The 27,413-nt window shown below is 37.4% G+C and overlaps 1 long non-coding RNA gene across 1 annotated transcript in view; it reads left to right on the top strand.

Annotated features, from left to right (window-relative positions):
* Nucleotides 1–24,839, top strand: part of LOC131271302 (uncharacterized) — a 46,140-nt gene extending 21,301 nt beyond the window's left edge. The window contains exon 3 of the long non-coding RNA XR_009180105.1: nucleotides 24,774–24,839. This is a non-coding gene — a long non-coding RNA (uncharacterized LOC131271302). The remainder of the gene's footprint in view (nucleotides 1–24,773) is intronic.
* Nucleotides 24,840–27,413: the final 2,574 nt, after the last annotated feature.

Here is a 27,413-nt window from a genome sequence, read left to right as displayed (position 1 = left end):
GAATGTAGTTTATTGAGTTTTGCATTTGTTTAGTATCATTTTTGGATGGCATTTCTATTTATAGCTTCAAAAAGTACTTTTACACGAAACGGGACTTAACAAATCAACAAAAAAATATGAAACATTTGTTGTAGTGACACAATTTTGGTGAAAAAATAGTAGGACATGGATAATCGCTACAACATGAAAAAATACGACCTGTAAACTTATGACGCTAGTACCATTTTCAAACACGACCGAATTGAGTCGACTGAAAGCAAATGCTTTAGAATACCCTTTTCTGTGCCAAAACAAGCAAGCAAAGACAAACTGATAAAGGTTCTTTTAAATAATAATGATTGAGTGGTCAAAACATTTGCTATTTAACGTGCTCTGGCTAGTTATGGTGTGCAGAAAAGAAATGTTGCGAACGATATCCATAACTAATTGAATCTATTTTGTGATTTAGGTGTATAACGTTTTGTTTTGAGACATCGCATCTTTTCCACATGGACGACTGGTCACGCTGAGGACATTATTAATAGATGTCCCTCCCTTCTATGAAATCACCAGCTCTAATAAACCCTCAGGAATCAGCATAACACATAGAATTACTACGGGGTCCAGTCTGAACGCTAAACTTAAGAATTAAGCGCATCTTCATGGAATCATTAAAAGATTTATAGAATGTGCTATCAAAATGCGCACAATGCAAGATGATCGCTGATATGATACATGTGAAAATACGGGACATCCTTAATTTGTGGATCTTATGCAAAAAAATGATCGTGTAATTGGTGCTGGTAACAATTCGAATGGGTAAGTCATATGAGCTTTTCTTCGTTCGTCTTGCCATTATGAGGATAGAAACATGCAAAATGGAAAGAAAAACTGAAAACGTTGTGTTGAATGAAGTATTCTAAATGTTAATTGAAAACTTGGAGCAATCGTTTCAATAGATCTGTTGATAGCCAAAATATTCGAAATTAATGTATCCGCGCATTTATGTTTACCAGTTTATCTTCACATTTTGACCTGAAGTCTAAACACGACATTACGTCTTTAGATTTTTTTCTCTCTGCTGCTATTGAAGTTTTAAAGAGCATTGAAACTTGAAATCAGTTAATCGTGCTGTGCGAAAGCAACGTTAACATAGTACAGCCTAGCAATGAGTAACATGAATAAACAATAAACAACAAAAGTATGAAGCACTCATTATGCAGATTTCCATTACAAAAGTGCTCAAAATTGCGCCCATCCCTATCTTCGTTGGGCTATATTTTTATTTTCAAAAGAGTTCTGCTTTAACAATAACGTTGTTGTAAAATCTCAACTTTAAAGCTAGAGAAATAGATGTTTTCGAAAAAGTTTGAAACTATGCCGATTTACCTAGTTAGAAACAAAAGCTAATTCATACCTATTTTGAAACGATTGCTTATCTGCTGCATTACCCGTATTTGTCTTTGCAAATGTTTTAACCAAAGAATGTTTATCTCCAGCCTGAGGTCTTGTTTTTGTATAAATAAAATTAGCTTCTTTTGATATTATTTTGCTCAATGATGAACCTTCGATGAACGCCATATTTCTAATCTGATACTTATTATCTTCTTTCCTCCTTTGCGGTAGTGTTTGTTTTTCAATGGTGCAAATTTCCTGCTCCTTCTGGCTTCGTTGCGCGGAAAGGTCGCTTATGTATCGCCTTTTGGTCGCTATCAGTTGCGCTGTTCGCGTTGCTGTTTTGACTTCCGCCTTAAAAACCGCTACCCTATGGCATGTCGAACGAATCGTTTTCGGAATCAATACGGTAGCGCTCCCCCTGGGAGTTGGACATGGATTTCGATCCTTCGGCACCCAGGTCAGGACGTCCATACGTCGGATATAGACTGCTAGAGACATCACTGCTTGACATGATCTTGTGTAATTCGGACGCTGTATTCCGTTCACTCTGTTCCGTTTCCTGGTAAAAATTGGAATCCGACAGTCGGCTACCATCAGCTTTCGCGGACAACCGGCTGTTTTCGTCGATTTGTATGTTTTTTCTCTTTTCCAGATTGTCTTCTCCGTCGGAATCGAACACTCCATCGCCGAAGCTATAGTGCTTGCCCATTTGCTAATTGTGACACCTCTTTTACGTGTCCTTTGTTTGGCTCTTCTTCGTGGCTTAATTTTTCGTTCCCGTATCAAAGGATAGTTCATTTGGATCTTTGTCGTTTTGATGAGCTTCCACTTGACGTTCATCGCATTTCTTTACACCCGCAGCAAACTTTTTATCTCTTTGTTTTTTGCATAGGTTTTTGCTCGGTGGTGTTATTTCATGCGGAAAACGTACTTGTTATTAACTTTGTTTGCATCTGTTTTCGCAGTTGTTGTCGGCGATCCCTCCACAAATTCGGTGATCTTCAGATGGAACGATTGTTAAAAAGTTTCTATTTTTCGAATTAAAAACGATCAATGCTTACCATTTCGAAAATGTCTGCAGTTTTTTCAACACTCTTCGAATCATTCGTTTTCAGCGTCTCTGTGCAATGAATGGTCGAACCGGATTTGTTAATAACGAAGATTGATGTGTTAACGGAAAAACAGTCGTATCTTCATGTTATTTGCACCATTTTGAATTGCCTCACAAAGGGCAGCCAAAGGTTCCTGGTGTTCGAACAGAGCGCCAGGGTTCTATTGATCTGTATGGGATATACCACTAAAATGAAGAACGCACAAAAGCTGGAAGCAACATCCTTAAAAAAAAACAAACCATAAAACATCTTCCTTGGCTTCCGTTTGAGTTCGTTTTTCCGGGATTGTATCAAAATTTTGTGCGATTAATCAACTCGACAAGTGACAGCAAATTACAATACTGAACAAAGGCTGGCCCTGGGTTACGTCACCAAAAGGGACTTGGACAGCGACGAAAACCGAGGCTAGCGGACTACAGTTCTCACGTTTATAAAACCTACTCCAAACTTGACTGACACAAAACAAACGTTTGATGTGATCATTATTCTCGTCTGAATTTTTAGTGGTTGACAAGAAGGTTTTCCTCAAACTCAAACAAAGTTTGTGTACTTAATCATCAAATTTATGGCCATCAATCGTTTTATATTCCATTCTACTTCTTTGGTTTCCAAGCCTTGTAGGTTTACAATGATACATTCAGGGCTTCAATTGGACGATATTTTTTGTTCAACAAAGTAGTCTGACGCAGAAAACCTTTACAACTTGTTTATGAGTCCATGTTCGGATCTCCTGTCATACAAAATGCATTGAACCATATGAGTAAAGAACAAAGCACGCTACTATAAACCAGCTTCGAACGATTTGTCAAACGACGAAAACCAAAGCCAGCCGGTACCTACAAATTGTCAACAAGGAAAACGTGGAACATGTCAAAATTTGTATCAATAAATCCAAACAGGATATGCAACGAAAGCTACCACCGGTGAACAGCTACCGCTCCAAAGCCTTTCAAAAGATGTTATGGTTATTGTGAAAATTGTCTTGCAAAGACCTTTAGTCAAGACAACGCAAGCGTATACATTGTGGACAACGCCATCGCATACATTGTGGACATCGCCAGAGCATACATTGTGAGTCAACATTCGATCATCGCGACGCGGCCCCCGGACCACAACATTATGCTGAGTTGCAGCTTCCCATAGCAACGCGGACCGCCCGCATTATGCTGAGATTGCAGATTCCCGCAGCGACGCGGACCACTTAGAATCAGAAGACCGTGAACCAACGATCCAGATCGCGAACCGATCATCAGTTGGTATCCAGCATCCGAAACCGATAGTTGAGTATTAACCCGCACATTATGTTGTAGGAAATAAAGTTTAAGTTTTTTTAAAACTCAAACACCAGCAGCAGTGCGTTAACTGGCGCCCGAATAGGGACCGCGCTATGTGAAATTAAGTACAAGTGAAAGTGAAAGTAACCACGCTAGAGTGATAGTTACCACCGAATCCCAAACTTAAAAAGACTTTCCTGATCGCCGAGTGCAGCCGTGTAAAAAGGATCCCGAGTCACCTGTGCAGTTAGCAGCTCACACAGGACAAAAAGGAGCCATCCATTACACCGAGAAGGAAGTCATTCACATTCGGTTTTCCTGAAATTAAACTACGCCCGCTAGAGGAGCAGTAAAACACAACGCCCGTCAGAGGAGCATCATAAATCATAAAACCATCGCCCGATACAGGATGCGTATGGTACTGTAAGTAACAAAAAAAAAGAGTAAGTAAAAATTGTGAAACAAACACAAAATTGTGAAACAAAAATCAAGTGATTACAAAAACGCGATTAACAAATATTAAGTAAAATTACCTAGTGAAGTGAAAAACGTGTTAAAACAAAAAAATCCTGGAGGATCTTATAAATTCATTACAATCTTTTTCCTTCAAAATGTCAAGACCAGACCTTGACCAAATTATTAACCGCATTGCCGCACTCAAAGCGTGCAATGTCGCCCCCACTCAGATGGATTATTCCGATCCACCGCTTTATTTTACAAAGCCAGATGGAACAAGTGTAAATCCAGAAAGTTTTGAAAAAATCCCTGATTTGGTAAAGGATCTACCAAATTTCACTGGGGATCCCAGCGAACTGAATAGCTGGTTGAACGACGTAGACAGCTTGGTAAAACTGTACCAAACTAAAAGTACAGACACACTTGAACTCCAAAAAAAATACCATATGATCTGCAAATTTATTCGCAGAAAAATCCGCGGTGAAGCGAACGATTCACTCGTTGCTTCAAACGTAGGCATTAATTGGAACCTGATCAAAAAAACATTGGTCACGTATTACGGTGAAAAGAGAGATTTGGAAACATTAGACTTCCAACTTATGAGCGTGCAGCAGAAGAACCACTCACTGGAAGTTTACTACGACGAAGTAAATAGATTGCTCTCGCTTATAGCAAATCAAATATACACTGACGAAAGATTCACACACCCCGAAGCCTCAAGAGCTTTAATCGAAATGTATAACAAAAAAGCAATCGATGCTTTCATGAGAGGACTAGATGGAGACGTTTATAAATTCATTAGAAATTATGAACCGACATCCCTTGCAGGAGCCTACAGCTACTGCATTTCATTTCAAAATATTGAGTGTAGAAAAATGCTAACCAAACCAAGGCCTTACCATCCCAAACCGTTCACGGAAAACAGAAATTTTAATAATTTCGCCCAAAAGAACAACCAACACTACCAACAAAAACCATTTAACAATTTTCAACGTCAACCGCCACCAGAGCCTATGGAAGTTGACCATTCCATCAGAACACAACAAGTGAACTATGGAAACCGCCCTAACTCAAACAACGTTCGACCCCCAAAACGTCCCAGGGTCAACAATATCCAAACACAGCCAGGACACTCAAATACGGTGAACCACATAACGGATGCCAATCCGCCACAACAATTCGAAAACGGTAACCCCGCGAACAACACAATAGATAACAACACATTACAATCGTTCGAGAGATACCTCCGAACCATTGAAAAACAAGAAGGATGCAACTTCAGTGACACTGTCGAAGTCGCAGAACTTAATTTTTTAGACTAAACTCGGCGTTGCCTTATTTTCTTTTTTATGGTAACGCCTCGGTGCCATTAAAAATGCTCATTGATACCGGTTCTAATAAGAACTATATCCACCCGAAACATGCTAAAATTTCCCATAAAATCGATAAACCATTTTATGTATCTTCTGTAGCAGGAGATATAAAAAATGGAAGCTTATTCACAAGCTCGACTATTCAAACCATTTTCAGATAAAATGTTAAAATTTTATCATCTTGAAAACTTGAAATCATTCGATGCCATAATAGGGCACGATTCACTGACAGAAATCAAAGCAGTTATTGATACAGCCAATGATGAATTAATCATTGACGGCACAAATGTAATACCCCTACAACAATATGAACTACAGGAAGTAAATAAAACAAATATCCGCGATAATCATCTCAACCAAAACGAAAAAATACAGCTACATAACCTATTACAGGAATATCAGGATCTTTTCCAACCACCTGATTCTAAATTACCTTTTACCTCACAAGTAAAAGCTACCATAAGGACAAAAAATGAATCGCCAATCTACGGTAAAACTTATCCTTATCCCCAAGCACTTAAAGGTGAAGTTAACAGGCAAATTGAAAAACTACTAAATGATGGAATTATCAGACCTTCAAAATCCCCATACAATGCACCAGTGTGGATTGTTCCAAAAAAACTGGACGCTGCCAATGAAAAAAAATATAGACTTGTCATAGACTACAGAAAATTAAATACTCAAACAATAAGTGATAAATATCCTATTCCGGATCCATCTACTGTTTTAGCCAATTTCGGCTCAAATAAATTTTTCACTACCCTTGATCTAGCATCAGGATTTCATCAAGTACCCATGTCGGAGAACGACATCGAAAAAACTGCATTTTCGATAAACAATGGAAAATATGAATTCGTACGCATGCCCTTTGGATTAAAAAATGCACCCCCCATATTCCAACGCGTCATGGACGACACTTTGAGAGAACATATCGGAAAAATATGTCACGTTTACATCGATGACATTATCATTTTTAGTGAAACAGTTGAAAAACATCTGCAAAACTTGAAAATTGTCTTAGACACATTGCGAGCCGCAAATTTCAAAATACAGCCAGACAAATCCGAATTCTTAAAAACAGAAGTAGAATTCCTCGGATTCATTGTCTCAAGTGAAGGACTTAAGCCAAACATAAAAAAAGTTGAAGCCATAAAAAAATTCCCAGAACCACAGAACCTCAAAGAACTAAGAAGATTCTTAGGACTGTCAGGTTATTATCGCAGGTTTATTAAAAACTATGCTCACTTGGCAAAACCCATCGCAAAACTCCTAAGAGGGGAGGATGGCCATCGCCAAATTTCAAAAAACGAATCCAAAAATGTTCCTATTAAATTTGATCAAAATGCAAAGAACGCATTCCAAACTTTGAAAGACATAATATCTTCTAATGATGTTTTAGTTTTTCCAGATTTCCAGAAGCCATTTGAACTGACAACAGATGCATCAGATAAAGCACTAGGAGCCGTGCTTTCACAAAAATGCCACGACGGAGATAGACCAATAACCTTTATTTCCCGAACTCTTTCCCAAACTGAGGAAAATTATGCAACAAACGAAAAGGAGATGCTTGCCATCGTGTGGGCACTACATACACTGAGAAATTTCATATACGGAGCGAAAATTAATATCCATACTGATCATCAACCATTAACATTTGCTTTATCACCGCAGAACAACAACGCAAAGCTGAAAAGATGGAAATCATTCATAGAGGAACATGATTACCAGTTATGCTACAAACCAGGAAGATCGAACGTCGTAGCCGACGCCCTTTCCAGAATACAAATTAATTCACTAACACCAACCCAGCACTCAGCTGATGAAGACGATAATTCATATATCCCTTCAACAGAAGCACCTATTAATGTTTTCCGTAACCAACTAATATTTAAAATCGGAACTAATTCCTCTTCCGAACTAATAAGCCCTTTCCCGAAATTTAAAAGGCATATTTTCATCGAACCAAATTTTACTACTGATTTTATCAAAGATAAATTCAAAAAAATTATTAATCCAAACGTAATTAATGGAATTTACACAGATGAACAAACAATGGGAATTATCCAAGAAGTCTATAAAAACCTTTACAATCCAAAAACAGTTAAAGCTAGATTTTCTCAAATACAAGTTGAAGATCTTTGCGACGTAGAAAAACAAATCGAAGAGATTAAAAATATCCATAATTTTGCACACAGAAACGCTAAGGAAAATTCATTGCAATTTATAAAAAAATTCTATTTCCCCGGAATGCGAAAAAGTATTCAAAATATTGTTAAAAATTGTGAGATATGCAAAACCGAAAAATACGACAGAAAACCACAAGTATTTATACCAGTAAAAACACCAATACCGACATATCCAGGAGAGATAATTCATATTGAAATATTTGCATACAACGCAAACTTTTTATTTATCACGTCAATTGATAAATTTTCAAAGTACGTTAAAATTCGACCGATAAAATCGAAATCAATTGCTGACATAAAGGAAGTATTACTACAACTTTTATATGACTGGGACTTGCCAGCCCAAATTGTTATAGACAACGAATGTACTTTTGTATCGAGTGTAATCGAACAATCAATACTAAATCTAGGAGTCAAAATCTTCAAAACTCCAGTTAATCGTTCAGAAACTAATGGTCAAGTAGAGAGATGCCATTCGACTATCAGAGAAATAGCGAGATGTACGAAAAAACTCAATCCAGAAATGAGTATTATAACATTAGTGCAACAAGCCGTTTATAAATATAATCATAGCATTCACTCATTTATAAAGGATACACCAAGAAATGTGTACGTAGGAGAACGATCAGATGATCCACAAGAAAGAGCAAGAATAAGAGAAGCTACAAATGAAAGAATACTCGAAATATTCAAAAAGAATGATGAAAAAATCAAAGATGAAAAATATAAAGACTATGAAGAAAACGAATATGTATATGAAAGGAAGAAAACAAATAATAAACGCGAAAGTCGTTTCAACATAATAAAAGTAAAGGAGAATCATCCAACTTATATAATCGATTCAAATAATCGAAAAATACACAAAATTAATCTAAGGAAATGAGGACAAAATATTAATACAATCTTTAAAATTCTTTTAACTATCGTTACAGAGTGATTACAACCCTGTTTATCAAGCTTATAGTAGCAGATATAAGCATATATGATCTAAGTAATAATCCCTTAGCTATAATACCAATAAGTAAAGCTAAAGTTCAAATCGGATATGTAAGGACGATACATCCAATCGATTTAGAAAACATAGAAGAAGCAGTAGAGAGAACGTTAGAAGAAATTCCAAATGGAATCTATACGGCATCAATTGAAAGTTTGATTAACATAAAAGCTAGAACGCTACAGGAAACCTTTAGAAAAATTAGACCGTTTACAAACAGAGAAAAACGATGGGACACGATCGGAAAAGTTTGGAAATGGATCGCAGGAAATCCAGACGCCGACGACTTACACATTATTAACTCAACGATAAACTCCCTAATTGCTGAAAACAACAAACAAGTAGTTATCAACCTAGGTTTAAATGAACGACTCCAACAAATAACAGAAGTCGCCAACACGGTTATCAACATTGAAAATCAACGATACGAAACGCACCAGACAGAGATTCGTCAATTAATCCTGTTATCAAACATGAACATGCTACAAGAAAAATTAGAAGTAATTGAAGATGCCATCATACTCGCGAAACACGGGATTCCAAGCAGCAAGCTACTATCCCTAGATGATCTAAACTCCATAGCCCAATTCCTAGAGAGTAACAACATTACTTACCGTACTCCAGAGGAATTGCTAGGGCAATCAACTGCGCAAGTTGCTGTAAACCAAACGCATATCATCTACATACTAAAGTTCCCCAAAGTAACCACACAAATGTACGAATACGAATACATTGACTCCATAATCCAGCACGAGAGACGGATTATCGTAAAACAAAATTTCATAATACGAAATCGAACGCATGTATTCGAAATTACGGAAAGATGCCAAGAGCAGGAAGATTTCTACATATGCCAACAAGTAAATCTGCAACAACCCACCAAATGCATAGAAAAACTCGTGAAACGAGAAGACGCTGAATGTCAATACGAAAAAATTTACTCGAAAGGATTGGTGAAACGCATTAATGACGCCAATATTCTCATTAATGATGCAATCGCAGAAATATCATCAAATTGCAGTAATGCAAACCAAGTATTGAACGGGTCATACTTGATACAATTTGAAAATTGCAACATAATCATCAACGGAGAAATTTATTCAAACAATGAAGCCATCATTCCCGGTAAACCATTCCACTCGACAGCGTGAATAAAAGTCAACATAAGCGAAATTGAAGACAGACCACCGATAGAATATCTAAACAATCTTACGTTGCAACATCGAGAAACGCTACAAAGTATAAATCTACAGAACAACTCCATCAAATGGAAAATTCATGCATTCGGAGGAACTTTCATGTTACTATTCATATGCGCAACCGTAATCTGCTTATTTGTCAATAGAAGGAGAATGGTAAAAGTAAACATAAACCAAGAACCGCAACGCGGAGAAACATTCGTAAGCAGACCAACATCATTCCACGCAGCAACAAGACTTTGAGTACAAAGTCATTTAAGAAGGGAGGAGTCAAGACAACGCAAGCGTATACATTGTGGACAACGCCATCGCATACATTGTGGACATCGCCAGAGCATACATTGTGAGTCAACATTCGATCATCGCGACGCGGCCCCCGGACCACAACATTATGCTGAGTTGCAGCTTCCCATAGCAACGCGGACCGCCCGCATTATGCTGAGATTGCAGATTCCCGCAGCGACGCGGACCACTTAGAATCAGAAGACCGTGAACCAACGATCCAGATCGCGAACCGATCATCAGTTGGTATCCAGCATCCGAAACCGATAGTTGGGTATTAACCCGCACATTATGTTGTAGGAAATAAAGTTTAAGTTTTTTTAAAACTCAAACACCAGCAGCAGTGCGTTAACTCTTTCATTTGAGGGGTCTGTTGCTGTAATTGACCGAAGTACTAATTCGCTATTGACAAAATAGCTAATTGAGCCATTATCACATGTATTGACCAAGGTTTCTGAAGCCTATTTCCTTCAGATTGGCTTGCAGCTTCGTTCTAATGGTGGGTTAACAGAATTTCCCAACCCGAATCACAATAAAAAAAATAATTGCGACATCAAGACAAGACTAACCATTCAATTTCGGTTTAAATATCGTATGCCCTATTCTGAATCCCCATAAAATCTCAACTTATTTTTCCGTTAGAAAAACGTGCCATACACTTCCAAAGGGAGGATCCCCGTTGTTATAAGTTCGGTTGATCACGACAATCTTCTGACGTAAAGAAAAAATGTTTTTTGCAGGCATTGAAGATCGGGCACAACTGTATGGAACACTGCTTAAACAAGATTGACTATGTAGCACGATAGTTTTATTTCAAATCCGGTATAAAAGTCAGTACAAAATCAAGTTCTAGGTTCAATCATTGTCACTTCGTGGGGCAAATGCGTTGGGTAAGGTTTAACACATCCAACCATCGAGGTTCTGCTGTATTTTCTTTGTCTATCTCTATCCAATCCGTTTAAAAAAGTTCGATATGAGTAAAATTAAATCTTTCACATTGTCTGTAATGAAGCAATAAAAGTAGTGTGTTGGTATTTTAAAACTGAGAAGAATTTGTTTTCTGTTTGTAATAGTTTGCTGTCCACACACTGCTAGCTTTCCCTTACCGATCCCTGTTATGTTTCCTGCTGGTTGAAGAGCAATCTAAGGCAATACCGCTCCGTTTGTGTGCAAGGCAGCGAAAAGCCATTAAGATTTTACTTATGGTGAAAATATGCTTCAAATCGCGTTTTTTGTCCGTCTGCCTCAACCGATCGGTGACCTACGGTGACTTTTCTGCTCTACCTGGTTTTTTCTTCAAGCTACCGGGCTAACGGACATGATGGCGGCCAACAGCTTCAATCTCAGCATAACCGTAAAGCCTGACAATCAGCAAAGCCTCACTGCAAGGGGGCGGGGCTCGTTCTCACGCAATAGTCAACTGTTCGGCGGATCTTACAAGTCACAGAAGACGACCGCTTTTTATGACAACGGATGAGAACGACCAGGTAGATGTTCGATAGAACCTTTTACACTTGAGGAAAAAAGTCTCATTTCACAAAAGGACGTAGTGCTGCATTTGTAAGTGTTGGCGGTCGATTGGCGTGACCATCAAAATCATCTCTTCGTTATCTCCCGAGCTGGAAGAGTGTGTTATTAAAGGGAAGAAAGATCCGCTAGTTGCGGCGAGAATGTTATGATTCCATGTTATATTCTGTTCAAAGGCGTCTTTTTTCTGTCTATGAGAAAGTTATCCTCTGAGAATAATGAGCAAGTGCAAGTTCCTGGCAGCTTTTCTACTCACGGACTGATGTATGCTGTCGATAGGCTGCCCACATTTTAGGAAGAATTTATTTTGGAATTTTCAAACCAGCAAACAGCAAGCTCAACAAGAACAACTGTTTTTCCCAAAACTCAAACCATAAGCTTAAAAGGCACGGTGCGATACAACTTTTAACAGAAATGTCCGCTAGAAAACGCGGCGTTTAATTGTAAACAAACTTAGAAGCAAAACGTACACAATCATGACTTGTAGCCACATTTTAATAAGCTGTTATAATTATCTAAACAATAAGGCCTAACAAAAGTATAAACATAAGCCTACGAACGGAAGCGGCTCTTTTTTATTTGACTGTGAAGATAGCCCGATTAAATATCGCGTTTTTTTTTACGCTGGTCATTACAAAATAAGCGTTAGTACTGTTCCGATGGAAGTATTTTTTACACAAACCATGCCATTTCATTCCATTCACGGGACAAATTTTTGAACCCGCAAACGAAGGAATAAAAGGTGTGTGGTTTTGTTTAGGGACGTTGATAAAGGACGATTGATAGTCAGTTTATGGGAAAAATACACCTGACCGATAGTCATGTATCCGATAGACCTTGAATAGTAGAACTTAGAAAGAAACCCCATACAGCGTTTTACAGCTCACCTAGCAATCGGGGCAGTGTATGTAGAACATCAAGAATGATAGCCTACTGCAGAGTATTTGATGTAGAATAGCAAAACCCACAAGTGGCAACACATACTAATATCTGAACACCGAACACTAATTTAAACGGGTTTTGAATTGAATTGTTGAAAAGAGCACAATTGCGCAGATCCAGTCACGGAACCTGGCCTGGAACTTCACACGAACGAACGAAAGAAAGAAGGTATTTGGTAGGCATTTTGAAGCGAATATATTTTTTTAAATTAAGTTGGGTTTAATATAGCAGTGAGGCAACCATACAGTAACTATGCCTTGATTAGTATCATTTCATTAACGACGGGATTCAGAAAATCACAAGAGAACATCAAATTTCTCGCGTGATTCTAAAGTCGACCACATTTTTCCTTTAAATGACTTAGCATACATTTTTTACAAACAAAAATAGGCACGGTATTTAAAATACGAAATGGCCTGCCGACTTTCTGACTCACACCGCATTTTGAACATGGGCGAAACCAATAGGAATCCTTCATTAATAGACGGGGATCTTATACTTCATTGAAATGGCTTACATTGGACTGTTACGTATGGCTTGGTGACAGTTATTGAGTTTTGGCCGTGATACAACGCGTTTTTTTGGCCAAGCTCCTAATGTCATAAGCCATGGAACAAAACTTCCTATTGAGACATTGTCCTTTAAACCGGGATGAGGTTTTGAGTAGATGCAGCGTTTTATCCTATTTTGATGGGTACTTAGGTTCTTAACTATGAGAAACTCATCATGTTTCTTTGCAATTAACCTGTATTACCCAGGCACTGCATTTGGTAGGTGTATAAAACAGGGAGTATTTGTGGACACAATAATCAATTAGTAGTGGTTGACATATGACGATTATTGTCCCTGTTATTTTTCTCTGGCTGGATTTTGGCTGCTGATAATCAGGAAATTATTATACGCAGTCAATGTAAAACACATCCCTCAGGTAAGGCCTTTAGTGATGAACAGCTCCTCTTTTTATCCTTATAACTTAAAAAATAATTAGTAATCTAATTATTATTCAGCCATGAGCATGTTGCAAGCTAGCCAGAGACCCAATATCATATCAGAATAACCGAGTTTTGAATTAGTCTCTCACAGGATGATAGAGCGTCTGAATTTTTCAACCGGGCTAAGGCTATAAAAAAGCCTTATATTATCCTTTCTATTAAGTTTAACTCGATTTAAATGAAGATTCGCACTATAACAGTTGGCCGTTTAACCGGGTTAAGTATTTTATGATCTCTGTAGAACGCATTTCTCAGACACAACCCGTAATTACCAATACTTATACCATTTTGGTTCGGTATGAATCATAACAAAATAATTAGAACCTGGTGAATTAATATTTTAAAAAAATAACCGGGATTAGGGTTAGCCACACACAGTTAGATACAGCTTAAATCTTCTGACCGGGCTGATGCTTAGAGTAAAGCATCGTTTTTTTTATCTACCGAAACTTCGCTAGATATTAATGTAAATTCTTTCATCAACATGGGCCCGTGTAACCGGGCCGTTATACCTAGTAATGTATTAAATAATCGTAAAGGTAAGGTTTTCGGGGTGATGCTTTGGGGTCACTCCATTACTTGAATGAAGTGACGCACCAAAAGTGATGCAAAACCTTACTTTTCTATGGGACCTCGCTTGAGGTGAAATCGAAGGATCACTATAGAAACCAATCAACTCGCATGGAGAAATTTAAGGATCGTCATACTGCCAACGAGTGCGCATGGGCTAAAGTTAAGGATCGCTATATCAACCAGCTTAACTGGGGAAACTATCTCGCCTGGGGAAATAAGATCTTCTTCCATCTGGCTAAACCTGCAGGCCTGGAGAAAGGGAAAACCGATTAAAAATTTGAAAGGTGCAAAAATTACAATTGCGCTGCTCCAGTCACGAAAAATATTAATCGCGTTCAATTGAACATGCATTCCTGGATTACCAGAAATGTATGGCTCAGCATGGTTTCATAAAAATCAACACGCAAACAATAAAAGGAAAACATATATAAACAAAGATAGAAAAAATCCTTTACTAAATGAAATAGGACACCGGTAGATACGCAAAACACAAGGTGTTACGGACAGATTGAAACAAAAAAAAATTAAAACATATGCACAAAACACGAAACATAGTTGCACACAAATTACAAATAAAGAAAATCACAGCAGAACATCATAGGTCCGGTATTTAAAATATGCAGTGGCCCGCAGATTATCGCACTCATAATGCATGTAGAACACTGGCGAAATCAGAAGGAATGGAAAGCGTATCCATAAAAGAAAGTAGGATATGTTATACGATGTGCCTGCAGATCATCTCACACAGGCGAATTAAACCGGGAAAGATGAATGGAGGCGATTGTCCTATTCCTAACCATAGCAATTGGTAATTGGCCATTCCCTACCTTTGTTTGTAATTCGGTGTCCATAATAACCCGTTTTGAAATAGACCGATTCAAAAGCAATCTATAACCGACCAATATTTTTCGCTCATGATAACCATGACACATAGATGCTTCCTATTGAGTTAATGTTCCTCAAACCGAGATGAGGTTTAGAGTTGGAGTAGCTTTATATCCATTGAATCAACTGCATTCTCTTCACTACATTTTAATGCAGATTACACCTTAAACATGGACCCATATACTCAGGCCTGTACTGAAGAAAATGAAAATCAAGATTGCGAGTAGAAATAGACAAATATGATTGAGGAGATATTTTAATTTGATCAGGTGAAAGTCTTCTTAATTAAAAGTTAATCGTTTTGACCCAATAATTTCGTCAATATTTTGAACCTGGATTGTTTTATTACCATTGGGCCATGAGCATGTCATAATCCAACCAGTGAGCCGATATCATATCAAAACAACCGGTATATGATATAGGCTCTCACAGTTTGTTAGAGAAACTTTATCTATCCGGGAAAAGGCATTTAATGAGATAGAATATTATCCTGCGCATTAGAATTACTCGATTTAAATAATGATTCTATACGAAACATCGACCAATCTAACCGGACTAAGAATTTTACTAGCTCTGTAAAACGCATTTCTGATACACTACCCGCAATTGCCAATAGCTATTCTTTTTGGTTCGATATAAATATTTAGGTAATAATCATAACCTGGTGATTAATATCATGTCATACGAAAACCATTGAGCCAATATCATATCAGAATAACCGGGATTCGGGAAATCCATACACAGTTAGATACAGCTTAAATCTTCTAACCTGGCTGATGCTTAGAGTAAAGCTTTTTTTTGGACCTACCGAAACTTCACTAGATTTGAGTGCAAATTCTTTCATCAACATGGACCTGTGTAACCGGGCCGTTTAACCTAGTTAGAATAAAATGTCTATAGAAGTTTGCACTCTGGTCGCAGGATTTTCCAAGGTGAAGACTCATAGTCTAAAAAAAAATTTGAATGCTTGCGGACGGAGGTACGCGACAGCCGATCAGTAGCGCCGGTTACAAAATCGGCCCATGAGCGCCAGGGCTCACCAACTGATGGCGAAGGTTCGAAACACAACCGATACCGGTCTCTACCCAGTACGATAGGGCTGACTTCCCACGTGCGACAAAGAAACAAGCCTTGTAAGCATTTAACGGGCAGGCATGAACTACAAGATCTTTACGCTAAGAAAAAGGAGTATGCTTGATAAAATTGTTTGGCAAAGTCAAGCACTATCTTCTAATGACATTCATCTCAAGAAAAGATATTCAACATGAATATTTCTACTTTTTTAAATTTGACCCATAACTAAACTAAACACTCTGCCTGACAATGTTTTTCACAACCCTCTACGCTATCTTATATCTTTTAAAAAAAATACTTCGACTAGGCCGATCGTATAAAAACTAATTTTTACTCATGGTTGCAAAAAGATCCTTTTGCCCATTGTCATTGCTGAAACTATAACAGGAATTATAAAACTACAAGAAAATAAAAAAATAGTACAGGTTCACATTGTTGGTGGTTTTATAGATACAAAAATATACTTCGCAATTTTTTCATTTTCATCCAGATGACCGAAAAAGAGTGTTTGAGGTGGTCCAAAAGTTTGATTTTAAACTTAAACCAGTGATTGAAAAAAAATCGGGCACTTCATGTTGTTATTAGATAATGATCTCTGTCGCACAATCAAAACAGTATTGGAGTGCAAACCTGGAAACAAAGCTAATCGAACCTTTTTTTGTCGATAAATCTCGACCCCTAACGACAATTTGTCAGACACCGCATAGTCACACAGTTTTGAATAAAAAAATGCAGAACAGATTTTGAAACACAACTCATACATTTTCCCTTTCTATCACAATTTTACCCAACCTTACTCGCATCCCATTCGGCTGCTACCGTGTGAAAGACTAACCACCAATTCAACTGTCTTTAACCCCAAAGTTCGTAATACCTGAACGTTTGAATTGAAGTACAAAAATAAAAAATACACGGTCTTCAAAAAAAAGATATCTGCGAAAAAGATAGTACGGGCCAATTTGCCATCATAAACTGCCCGCGAAGTTTTTGCAAAAGGATTGCAAAATAAGTTAATGAAAAAGAAATGGTTGCTGAATTAAATTTGTAAATAAGGGGTCAAGATCGCCAACACTTACAAATGCAGCACTACGTAATTTTGTGAAATAAGACTACTTTCCAAAAGTGTAAACGGTTCTATCGAACATCTACCTGGTCGTTCTCATCCGTTGTCATAAAAACCGGTCGTCTGCTGTGACTTGTAAGATCCGCCGTACAGTTGACTATTGCGCGAGAACGAGCCCCGCCGCCTTGCAGCGAGGCTTTGCTGATTGTCTGGCTTTATGGTGATGCTGAGATTGAAGCTGTTGGCCTTCATCATGTCCGTTAGCCCGGTAGCTTAGAGAAAAAGCCAGGTAGAGAACAGAAAAGCCATCGAAGGTCATCGATCAGTTTAGGCTGACGGACAAAAAACACGATTTGAAGCATAAATTTACTATTAGTGAAATCTAAACAGCTTTTTGCTGCCTTGCACACAAACGAAGACGTTTTATCTTAGATTGCTCTTCAAACAGCAGGAAACATAACGGGATCGAAAAGGGAAAGCCAGCAGTGTGCGGACAGCAAACTTTTGCAAACAGAAAACAAATTCTTCGCAGATGATAAATAACAACACACTATTTTTATTGCTTCTTTACACACAACTGGTGGTGGCAGAAGCAGGATTCAGAAAATGCAACGATTTCTTCCCTAGACGGATATCAAACAATCGAATCCCGTCTGACTCAATACATCGGACTATTGAATCCCAAATTCTCAAGAATTGATTCGAATGTGACTAAATTAGGATTTGATTTCATGGTTTTTCTAAAAATGTTTGAGTTTTCGTGACTTCTTTAAAATCTGTTCTGCCTTTACCAGTAACTATTTGACTTTAATGCGAGTCAAATTTGTCACGTAACGAGTCGATCTAGTGACAATGGAATTGATTCCATTTTACCCAAATCGAACATTTTTTTAAATGGATGGGATGGAGCTTGACAACAAAAATATAGCAGCACCTCTTTTGTCGGATGCAATCTACCTAACCCAACCCCATTGAGAGCACGAAGCTACAACGATTGAAACCAGAACCTAAGTTTGCACTGACATTTTAACTGGAGTTAAAGTAAAACTGTCGCTCTACTTTCATAATCACGCTAAGACAGTTTTACCTACAACTAGGTATAACGGCCCAGTTACACGGGCCCATGTTGATGAAATAATTTGCAATAGCATCTAGTAAAATTGTGGCAAATTCTGTAAATCAAAGGCTCAGCCCAATTAGAAGATTTAGCCTGTATCAAACTGTGGGAGGCAAAAGTTAAATCCCGGCTCACTGACTGCCTTATGATGGCTGAATAGTAATGAAACATTTATCGGGCCAAACGAAAGAATTGTTGTCAAAGAAAAATAACGGGGCCAATACCCGTTATTTGCCAAGCACCACTAATTGACTAATGTGTCGACAAATATTCCCGGTCTTATCGTCTCACTAAATGGAGTCCCCGGGAAATACTGGCTAATTGCAAAAGAACATTTTAAATTTCGCATAATTTAGAAGATCTAATAAAGTGAACACGTAGAGTCAATAGATGAAAAGCTACATCTACTCAAAACCTTATCCCGGTTGGAAGAGCATTGGCTCTTTTTACGATCTCAATTTAAAAACCGTTAAATTCAAAAATATAATGCAATAGGATTAGTGTTCGGAGAGTTTCGAGTGTTCGTTTTATGAATTTCGTCATCCAAGTATCCTTTTGTTTAACTCAAGCGAGCTGATTGCCAAGGCGATCAAAGTACAGAGAAACGTAGACGACAGGCTCTGTAGGTAGACTGTCATAGACTCTGTAAAATAACGCTTCAGGTTCTACAAAATTGACTGTTTATTGTTTACCAAATTTTGTAATTGTTTTTCTTAGAGGCGCGTGTGTGTGGTTTCGTGTGAGAGACGGCTCAGAAATTTGTGTTTTGGGAACTGACCTGTAGTGCGTTTCTGTAACAGGTTTTTTGTGATTGTGTTTTTGTTTCGGTGATAGTGATTTGTGTCGAAAACGGTGTCATATGTGCTTGTTTTTAAGTGTTTTTTTTTTCTACTTTTTTGTGTTTGAACCTTTCGAATATTTTTTTGTGCATTTGCAGTGTTAGAAAATACACAGCAAAAGTGATTCAATTGATCTGAGCCAGCCTGCCCGCGCCCTTTAAACACGGATTTGGTGCACATTTTTTAGAATTATCTGATGAATCAAACACATAGTGCCCGTGAACGGCATTTTACAAAATTTAGAACCATTTTGAAAATCCCGTTCTACTTTTTTCCAATCGAGTTGGTTTCCCCAGGTCAACTGTGATTTCTATAGCGATCCTGCCATTTTCGCCAAGGATGCTGATTGCTATGGTGATCAATGCAATGCAATGGGATGAGCGTTTCCAAAATGTCCATACAAAGATGTGGTTTTGCTTCGATTTTAGTGCGTCACTTTATCCAAGTAGGAGCGTCACCCGTGCAGCGTTAGGTTTTGCAGCGTTACTTTAAGGATGTTTTATAATAAGATTGTTTTCGATATTTATTGCCTGCAAAAAGCATTGTTTTCTTTTGTAAGATAATTTTCTTGATATACTGAAATTATAACAACGGTGACCCTCACATTGGAAGTGTGTTACACGTTTTGATAAGAGAATAGTAAGTTGTTTATTGTTGGGGATTTAGATGCGGTTGAACGATTACTAGATCAACATTGAATGGATAAAATCGTCTCAAAGTCGTGACGTTTTCTGTAATTTAGGTTCGTATCTGGGGATTCGGCATATTTACCACTAGAACGAAGCTGCACGCAAAACTGGCATCAACCAGATTCAAAATCCTTGCCACAACTAGGGATGATGGGTATAAAAGCTTATTTGTCAAAAACTTTACTTTACTATTACTTGATCAATTTGAGAAACAGATCCCTCACATAAAAGAACTTTTCAAGACAATTGAAACAATGGCCAGATCTGTTTTTGAAGGCCTTTGAATCGGTAGTTCTTGAGAATAGTTGGTCTTGGTCAGTGTGGCATATAATAAATGAATTTCCTTATACAATTCTTTGTATTTACTATATTTTTAATGATATTTTGTTGCTTTTTAGTCTTGTAATTTTTTGTCACTTGTCGAATTGATTGTCTACACATAATATTTATACAATGCCTGATAAACCAACTGAAACGAAAGCCGAGAAAATGTTGTATCGTATGTTGTTAAAGGCCGTGGCTTACACCTTTCTTGTGTCTCCAGTTTAAGTGCATTGCTAAATTTTACTTACATTACCTCCCTTGGACTACCTGAAACTTTCTGCTGCTCCACTTGAGGCGATTAAAAGTGGTGCAAAAAACTTGAAGCACCGATCTTTGGTCCGTTGAACAACGATCTTTTTTATAGAGAGGTCTGATTCGAACATTGGTTGCTCTACGCCAAGATGGTTGATGTTACATCTATCAGAGAATCGCTGCGAACCAAACTTACCTCCTACTTTAAGTTTTAGCCCCAGATAGACAAGTTCTAACGAGAAAAAGTTTTCAATAAACAAGGAAAGTCTAAACATTGTTGTTTACCTATAATTAACACCACTTCCTTTCCTCGACATAAGGCAATCGTGTGCTTTTTTTGCGTAAGATATGTACAGTTGGTGCAATGTAGTTTGCATCCGACCACATCATTTTTTTTTTTGCTGTCAGCGTTTGCTCCAGGAATGCTTTACAGACTGCAAGATGCAAACATATATCGAATGGAAAGTAAACAAATTTCTAAGAGTGCTTTGCTGTCCGTAGATAATTTCTCAAGAAGAATGAAAAAGAATGATCAAACCTGGTGGCCTTTTACTGAGAAGCCATGGCAGACGCGTCAGTTGCAAGTTGTTTCATGTCAGAAACCGTGTCGTGTAGGCGAGAAAAGAAACTGATTATTGTTAAAACCGAAGCAGATAACTCTTTGGCATCGTTAGAAGCACTCGGATTACTCCAATGTTTCTGTTATTGTAAAATCACATATATTAGAAATTTTTGTTAACGATTTCTTCTAATCAGCGATTAGTACGCTAGAAAAAAAAAAACAATGCAGCAGTCTTAAAACGCCTATTTTCAAAGCTCAGCGATTGGTCAAAACATGTTAACTTTTTTGTTAAGTTTTATTTAAGATAAACAAAGTTTTTTTTATGTGAAACGACATAAGCTTGTGGGACAAGGCCTCTCTTCGAAGAGAGTTTGTGTTACCGAAAGGCGGTATATTATTGATCGTTGGTCAGCCGTTCATGATATCGGACGGTGCCAGACTCGAAATTCGATTGCACACCTGTGGTATGGTGTTTTCTCGTGCTACCGCTGCACTATGGGCACCACCAACATAAACAAATAGCAAGTCATAATTTACTTAAGCTATGAAAGCAATGAAAGCATAATAAATTAACTTTAGCAATGAATCAACTTCTTATATTCACCGAAATGACACTGAGTTTACAGACAGAGTCTCAAAGGAAAGAAGGAAAGTTTATTTGAAATAAACATCCGTAACACAAGCAGTGTCTTTCTTACACTTTACTGGCCAAAAATGCAACTTCTTCAGCGCCTTGGGAAAACATGTTTCGATTTGTGTTATCTCTATACTTCTCTCTTACAAGCACAAATTGCTTTTTTTTTGTGTAGCTGCAAATAAAACACAGAAGCGTTAACATCTTCACATTGTTTCATTCTATGTTGTCAGTTTTATGGAGCAAAAAATATGTTGGACCGACAAAGATAGGACTGTACTGAGACCCAAGCGATGTTTTGTTTTCATTGCTTTTTGACACCCTTTATAAATGGAAAACTTCTTTCAAAATTCCTTCTTAAGCACAATTCGACAAAAACACTATAAAGTTATGTATTTATATATACTTTCGTGCAGTCTTGCAGAATGCTTACGAAAAGCACTGGTCTTGCGTCAGAAAAAAGTAAGCTAGTCCGTACTCAACTGCACCACGAAAATCGTTAGCTAGCGCATTCAATCCTGGATGGTTATTTTTAAATAGCTTTTTTCAGATCTACTTTAAAGCACTTTCCCATCTACTTTATCGTTCAAAAAGCTTAAACGTATTGACGATGCGTAGAAAAATATAATCTATCGATCTTACATATTTTTTACGAATATCTTCTTCATGCAGAAGAAATAAACGGATTTCTTTGCCAAAAAAAAAAAATTTGCTCAGTCACATCGCTTTGCTAGTAGGTAAAGTCGATTTGACAATTTAACGAGGCCGTAGACAAGATTGCTCCAAAGTGGCTTTTCGCTTTGTACAAAGTCACCTTCGTATCACAAACCATTGTGCTTCGAAGCTAGTACCCGCTAGGCGATTTCGAGTGAATCGTCCTAGAAAACATGCAACTTCGAGAGGTTTAGTAATGTGAGTGGGACGACTGCTCGAAAAACATCCTATATTTGTTTCATCTTCATACAAAAAATAAGCACCTTTGTTCACATGTAGGTTGTTTCAAGACTTTTATTTCGAAATGCCTAGCGGGTTGGATAGCGTGCTTTACATCCATGCTAGAATAATTTGAAAGAGGTCTCCATTTATGCTTAAAATTAAAAAACAAATAACCCAAACATCGGGGATATTTTACTTCACCGAACAAGGTGTATATTTTTCCGGCATCTCCTACTTGTGGAAGAGCAGTTTATTTGCGTGTAACCACCAGAAAAAACTTTATTTAAAATATCGATGAAAACTGAGTTTCATAAGAAATTACTTTTATGAAGGCTTGAAATAAGCAGAATAACGCTAAATGCGATTTTTCTCATAGAATGTGTTAACGTGTTATGAAGTTGTCGATTATTGTAACATATTGAATTGAAATTTTATAACAGCAAGCGCAATGTCACATTTTTCTCTGTTACTACACCTGGCATTGTTAAGCATGGTTTGGGCGACATATTTTTCATAAAGAGGCAACCTGACAGGCGACGTCGCGATACTTTATGGGACGTCACGCTGCAGTCTTGACCACATATTACGTTTGTTCAAGTTCAAGTTTAAAGAAGAGTAAGTCAAATTTATTTGAACAATGAAAATACAGCATTTTAAATGAAATAGGAAAAAAATAATAGAAACAAGCTGACGAGCAACCCTATCGTGGCGTTTTTAATCAACTGCACTCGGTGCGTATGATTGTTCGGTGATGTAACGCCTGATCAAAAATGATTCGAAAAAGCATGCGTGCCTCGTTGAGCAAAACTGGATGTGTAGTTTTGGTAAAATATGTGTTTCATTTCGATGGCATCAACGCAATGATGTGTAATTCACTAAACATAAATAAATCATGTAGATTTTGTCACTAAGACACCTTGGCATAGCGCTGACCTTTACTGTAAACACCCTTTATTAAAGCTGCCCAGAGTTTTGAGCACCGTGAGCAAGAAAATCTGAGAAACCACGAGGTGGATTGCCTTTTCAAGCTGACCTCTGAGCGAACCAGACGTGTCATACTGGGGTCTTCTGTTGTTCTGCAAATGTGTATGTGTGTGTGTGTGTGTGTGTCAGTGCGGCTTGGTAATATAAGCTTATGCGTAATCGGCTTTGGTAAAATAAATGTTATTTGCCTTTTTCTTCACGTTAACATTAAGGAAAATTGTTTTGTTTGATAATATGTTAATTTGTTCAAATTTCTTCTCGACGTCGACTATTCTGGAAGGAATGCTGGTATCAAAATAGTGAAACTTCGTGAGAAGTAAAATTTAAAGTGTTAGGTTATGTTGATTTGTTTGATAGCGGCAAGTTTACAGTTGAATAAAACAGCCAGAATTGTTAACACACGAAAAGCTGGCGAGAGGTTCACCTATGCCAAATAAAATTTAGCGATACTTTTGACGCACTTTACAAATAAAACGCCTAAAGTGTTGATGTGCAGCCAGTAACCTAAAAACAAGATCGTGTCTTACATATTGCACAGGATTTGTTAATCGCCATGAAAAGAACCAATCATGTATTGCGAAATTATCTCAAATGAAGACCCGTACGAGTGGTCTTGCTCGATCAATATGCTAAGTGATTCTAATAAAAAATAGGAAGTACGAATTACAAGAACAAATCTACAGAAGCTTGCAAGGCAAAAGTACTTTCACTTTTGACAAAAGAAGCTGTGTTAGCTTTAATGCTCAAACCGTTTCCAAGAAAACCTAATATGGTTATTGGCGAACTCGCTTAACACACGGAGAAAAGACTAAACCTGGCCTCGTTATGGCTTTCCTGAACAGTAATTGGCAATTTGCGCATCTCGGTGTTTTAACCGTTGGAGGAAGCAACGGCAAATAGTTTCTTTAGCCACATGTGCTCTAAACGCAAACACAGATTTTTAAGGAATGCAAAAAAATCTTTGTCATCTTTTTAAAACGGTGGCTAGATTATTTTAACCATGCATGAAATAATTTGTACGGCAATACGGCCAGGCCGTTCCTTCTGAAAAATAAAAAAAAATGTGTAGTAAAGCATGAATTGTAATATGTCTATTGTTGTCACAATTCACATTTTTTTATTTCCAGAGTTGGCAGAGAGTACTTTCTTCAAAGAGAAATTTCAAACAACTTGGCAGATCACTAATATTTTTTAACTGTCGGAAAGTAATCAATGAAATTTGATTAAAAAACCGCGTGTTTAACTAAAATTGGCAGTAGAACAATTTTGTTCAATGAAGAAGCTACGATCTGATTTTATTTGCCCTAGCTAAATGTGCATGTACAATTTCGTTCGCATGTTACGAAATTAAACCTTATGTGACTTGATAAATTCATAACGTTTCAAATCATTTGTGATGTTAATCATGAAAAAAAAAGTCCCTCTAACGTCGTTTGTTTGATCATTTTTGGATCGTTTAAAGCAAATTTAATAAAATACAACCGTCAGTCGTCAAATGCAATCTTGAAAATCTAGGAACCTCGAGAGACGATGAAGTTTGTTGCAAATCATTCTACAGAGACTTCAAAAAGAGAAAAATGTGCGATTTTATCGACGAACAAAAACTAATACTGCTTGCCCAATGTTTTAAGATGAGATTTACTCTGCTCTTTAATCGAAATCAATCTGTTTAATTTAAAAGCTCAAAAGTAATAAAAACGTAGGATGGTACATAACACGATGGGTCTCCCTATAATTGTTCTTTGCATCGTTGAAAAAAAGTCCAGTCTGTCTTGTAATGGTAAAGCATTGCAGCAAACAGTCTATGTAAAATTTTTTGTAAAAAATTACAAAGAAGCCTAGTTTTCGATGAACAAAACGAGTGCGTATTACAGCCAGTTTTGTGCGTTAAATTGAAATGAATGACGAACCACCGTGTGTAACAAATCCAATTTAAAACGGACGATGACAAATTTCACAATTTGTTAAGTCTCGAATACTGTGAAAAGCTGCAGAACGACCTGCTTAATCATTTTAATTTCTTTTCAAAGTTATCCACCACCAGGAAAGTTCGAGAAACTCAATCTGTGACAAACATCGCATCCAAACTTATTTTAAATCAGCTGGTTCCTTCAATACTCAACGCTTTTTAAAGTGCATCATCTTGATACTAAAGGTAAGCTTGCTTTTAGAAAAACCTTAAAATGCCATTTTTCGATACACCGCAATCTTGTAGAATTTTTTCACCTTTTCTACCCATACTGCAAACGATGGAAAAACCCCCACAACGCCTACGATGTTTGATCATAGACGCTAATAAGTCCTTTGGTACATTATAAGCCAGAAATGTTATACCTGCTTAAAAGCGTATCTGTTTTGCTCTCTGAAAGTTTTCTTCGAAAAACTAACTAATCTGTTTACAAGAAAACTACGATTGATTCAGGTAACCTCTTTAAGCGCTTAGCAGAGCGAACTTTACCTGGGCACAAAACTACCCAGTTTTCCAACAAACGGCCTTGAATGTAAACCTACACTGGACGTAGTGCATCGAACTGCTGAAAACATCACATAATGAAGCGAATGGGAAAATATTACGCTTATTTTTAAATGCAAAATTATCGTGCTCTATGAAATTTATTGAAAAAGAGGAGGTGTAATTGTTATAAAGTAGGCTTCGAATTGGTCCTGGTAGTCTGAGCTAAGCGTAAAGGCGCCAGTTTTGTACCTGATTAGGTAAATACCTGCCCGATGAGAAATGTGCCTACATCCTGTACACGTCTTGTGATCTTTGTACTAGGGAAAAAATAGTTCTTATGTTTCATGACTTGTGTGAGATCCATCCGCTTTAAAATTTAACCGGTCAGAAGTTTTAGTTTTTCTTTCAAATGCTTTAGCAATGACAATGTTAAAACACATTTACGATTTCATAGAGGAGCAACCCAGACCTTTTGACCTTACTGAAATTTAAAACTTTGTCTCAACATCTGACGTGCAACGATAAACGTGCATGCAGTGATGCATTTGAATTAAGCTGTCTCGTTGGAAGAATATGTCTGATTATTGACTGGTCCACAAAATCATTTTAAATCGATTAAAGTGAGGTCAGGACAAATAATCATTTTACAAAAATGTAACTTCTTGTGATTTAAATATTTATCAAAAATAGAATAAAATTTAAACTTTTGTTCATAGGATTTACTTAAACTAAATTTGTATGTCCGATGGCTTTCAAGCTGTATGGAAGTGCGATATGCAATCATTGTTTAACAATCTTTACCAAATCCGTTTAAAACCACTCCGTGGCAACAGTCAAATTCATTCGGGAAAATGTCAAAAAAAGGAGTGTTTGCATGTCTCACAAGCTCGTCTTCTTTCAGGGAGCAAACCAAAGACAGCAGCAACAAAACGGTGTTAAAAGAAGTCCTTACACTGGCAAAAAACAAAGAAGGGCGGCAAAACAAGATTATCGCTAAGTCCAGAGCAGCGCGAAAGCAGAAGCGTCAGGTTTTTAACAGACTTTGAATGCTGGGCGAGATCGACCGTGCAAAGCAGAAAAAGTGGATGCCTACAATTGATGCATCAAAAAGTATGCTGCATAAAAATCTTCATTGTTTTACTTTATTTTCAACACCTTGGAACTTGGTGAACATCCATGTGAGCATTGCGACTGCGTCGAATAAAAGTGATTTAAAACGGACTCACGACGGTAAACGAAGCAAAAACTAAACTTTCCCTTTCTGAAACAAGCAGCCAAAAACTCTATATGGCAATATAAACTTGGGTTTTAA

Source organism: Anopheles coustani, unplaced genomic scaffold (genome assembly GCF_943734705.1).
Source record: "Anopheles coustani unplaced genomic scaffold, idAnoCousDA_361_x.2 scaffold_48_ctg1, whole genome shotgun sequence".
Lineage (NCBI taxonomy): Eukaryota > Metazoa > Arthropoda > Insecta > Diptera > Culicidae > Anopheles > Anopheles coustani.
Note: the sequence above shows the minus strand (reverse complement) of the source record. Positions and strands in the feature narration are given on the sequence as shown.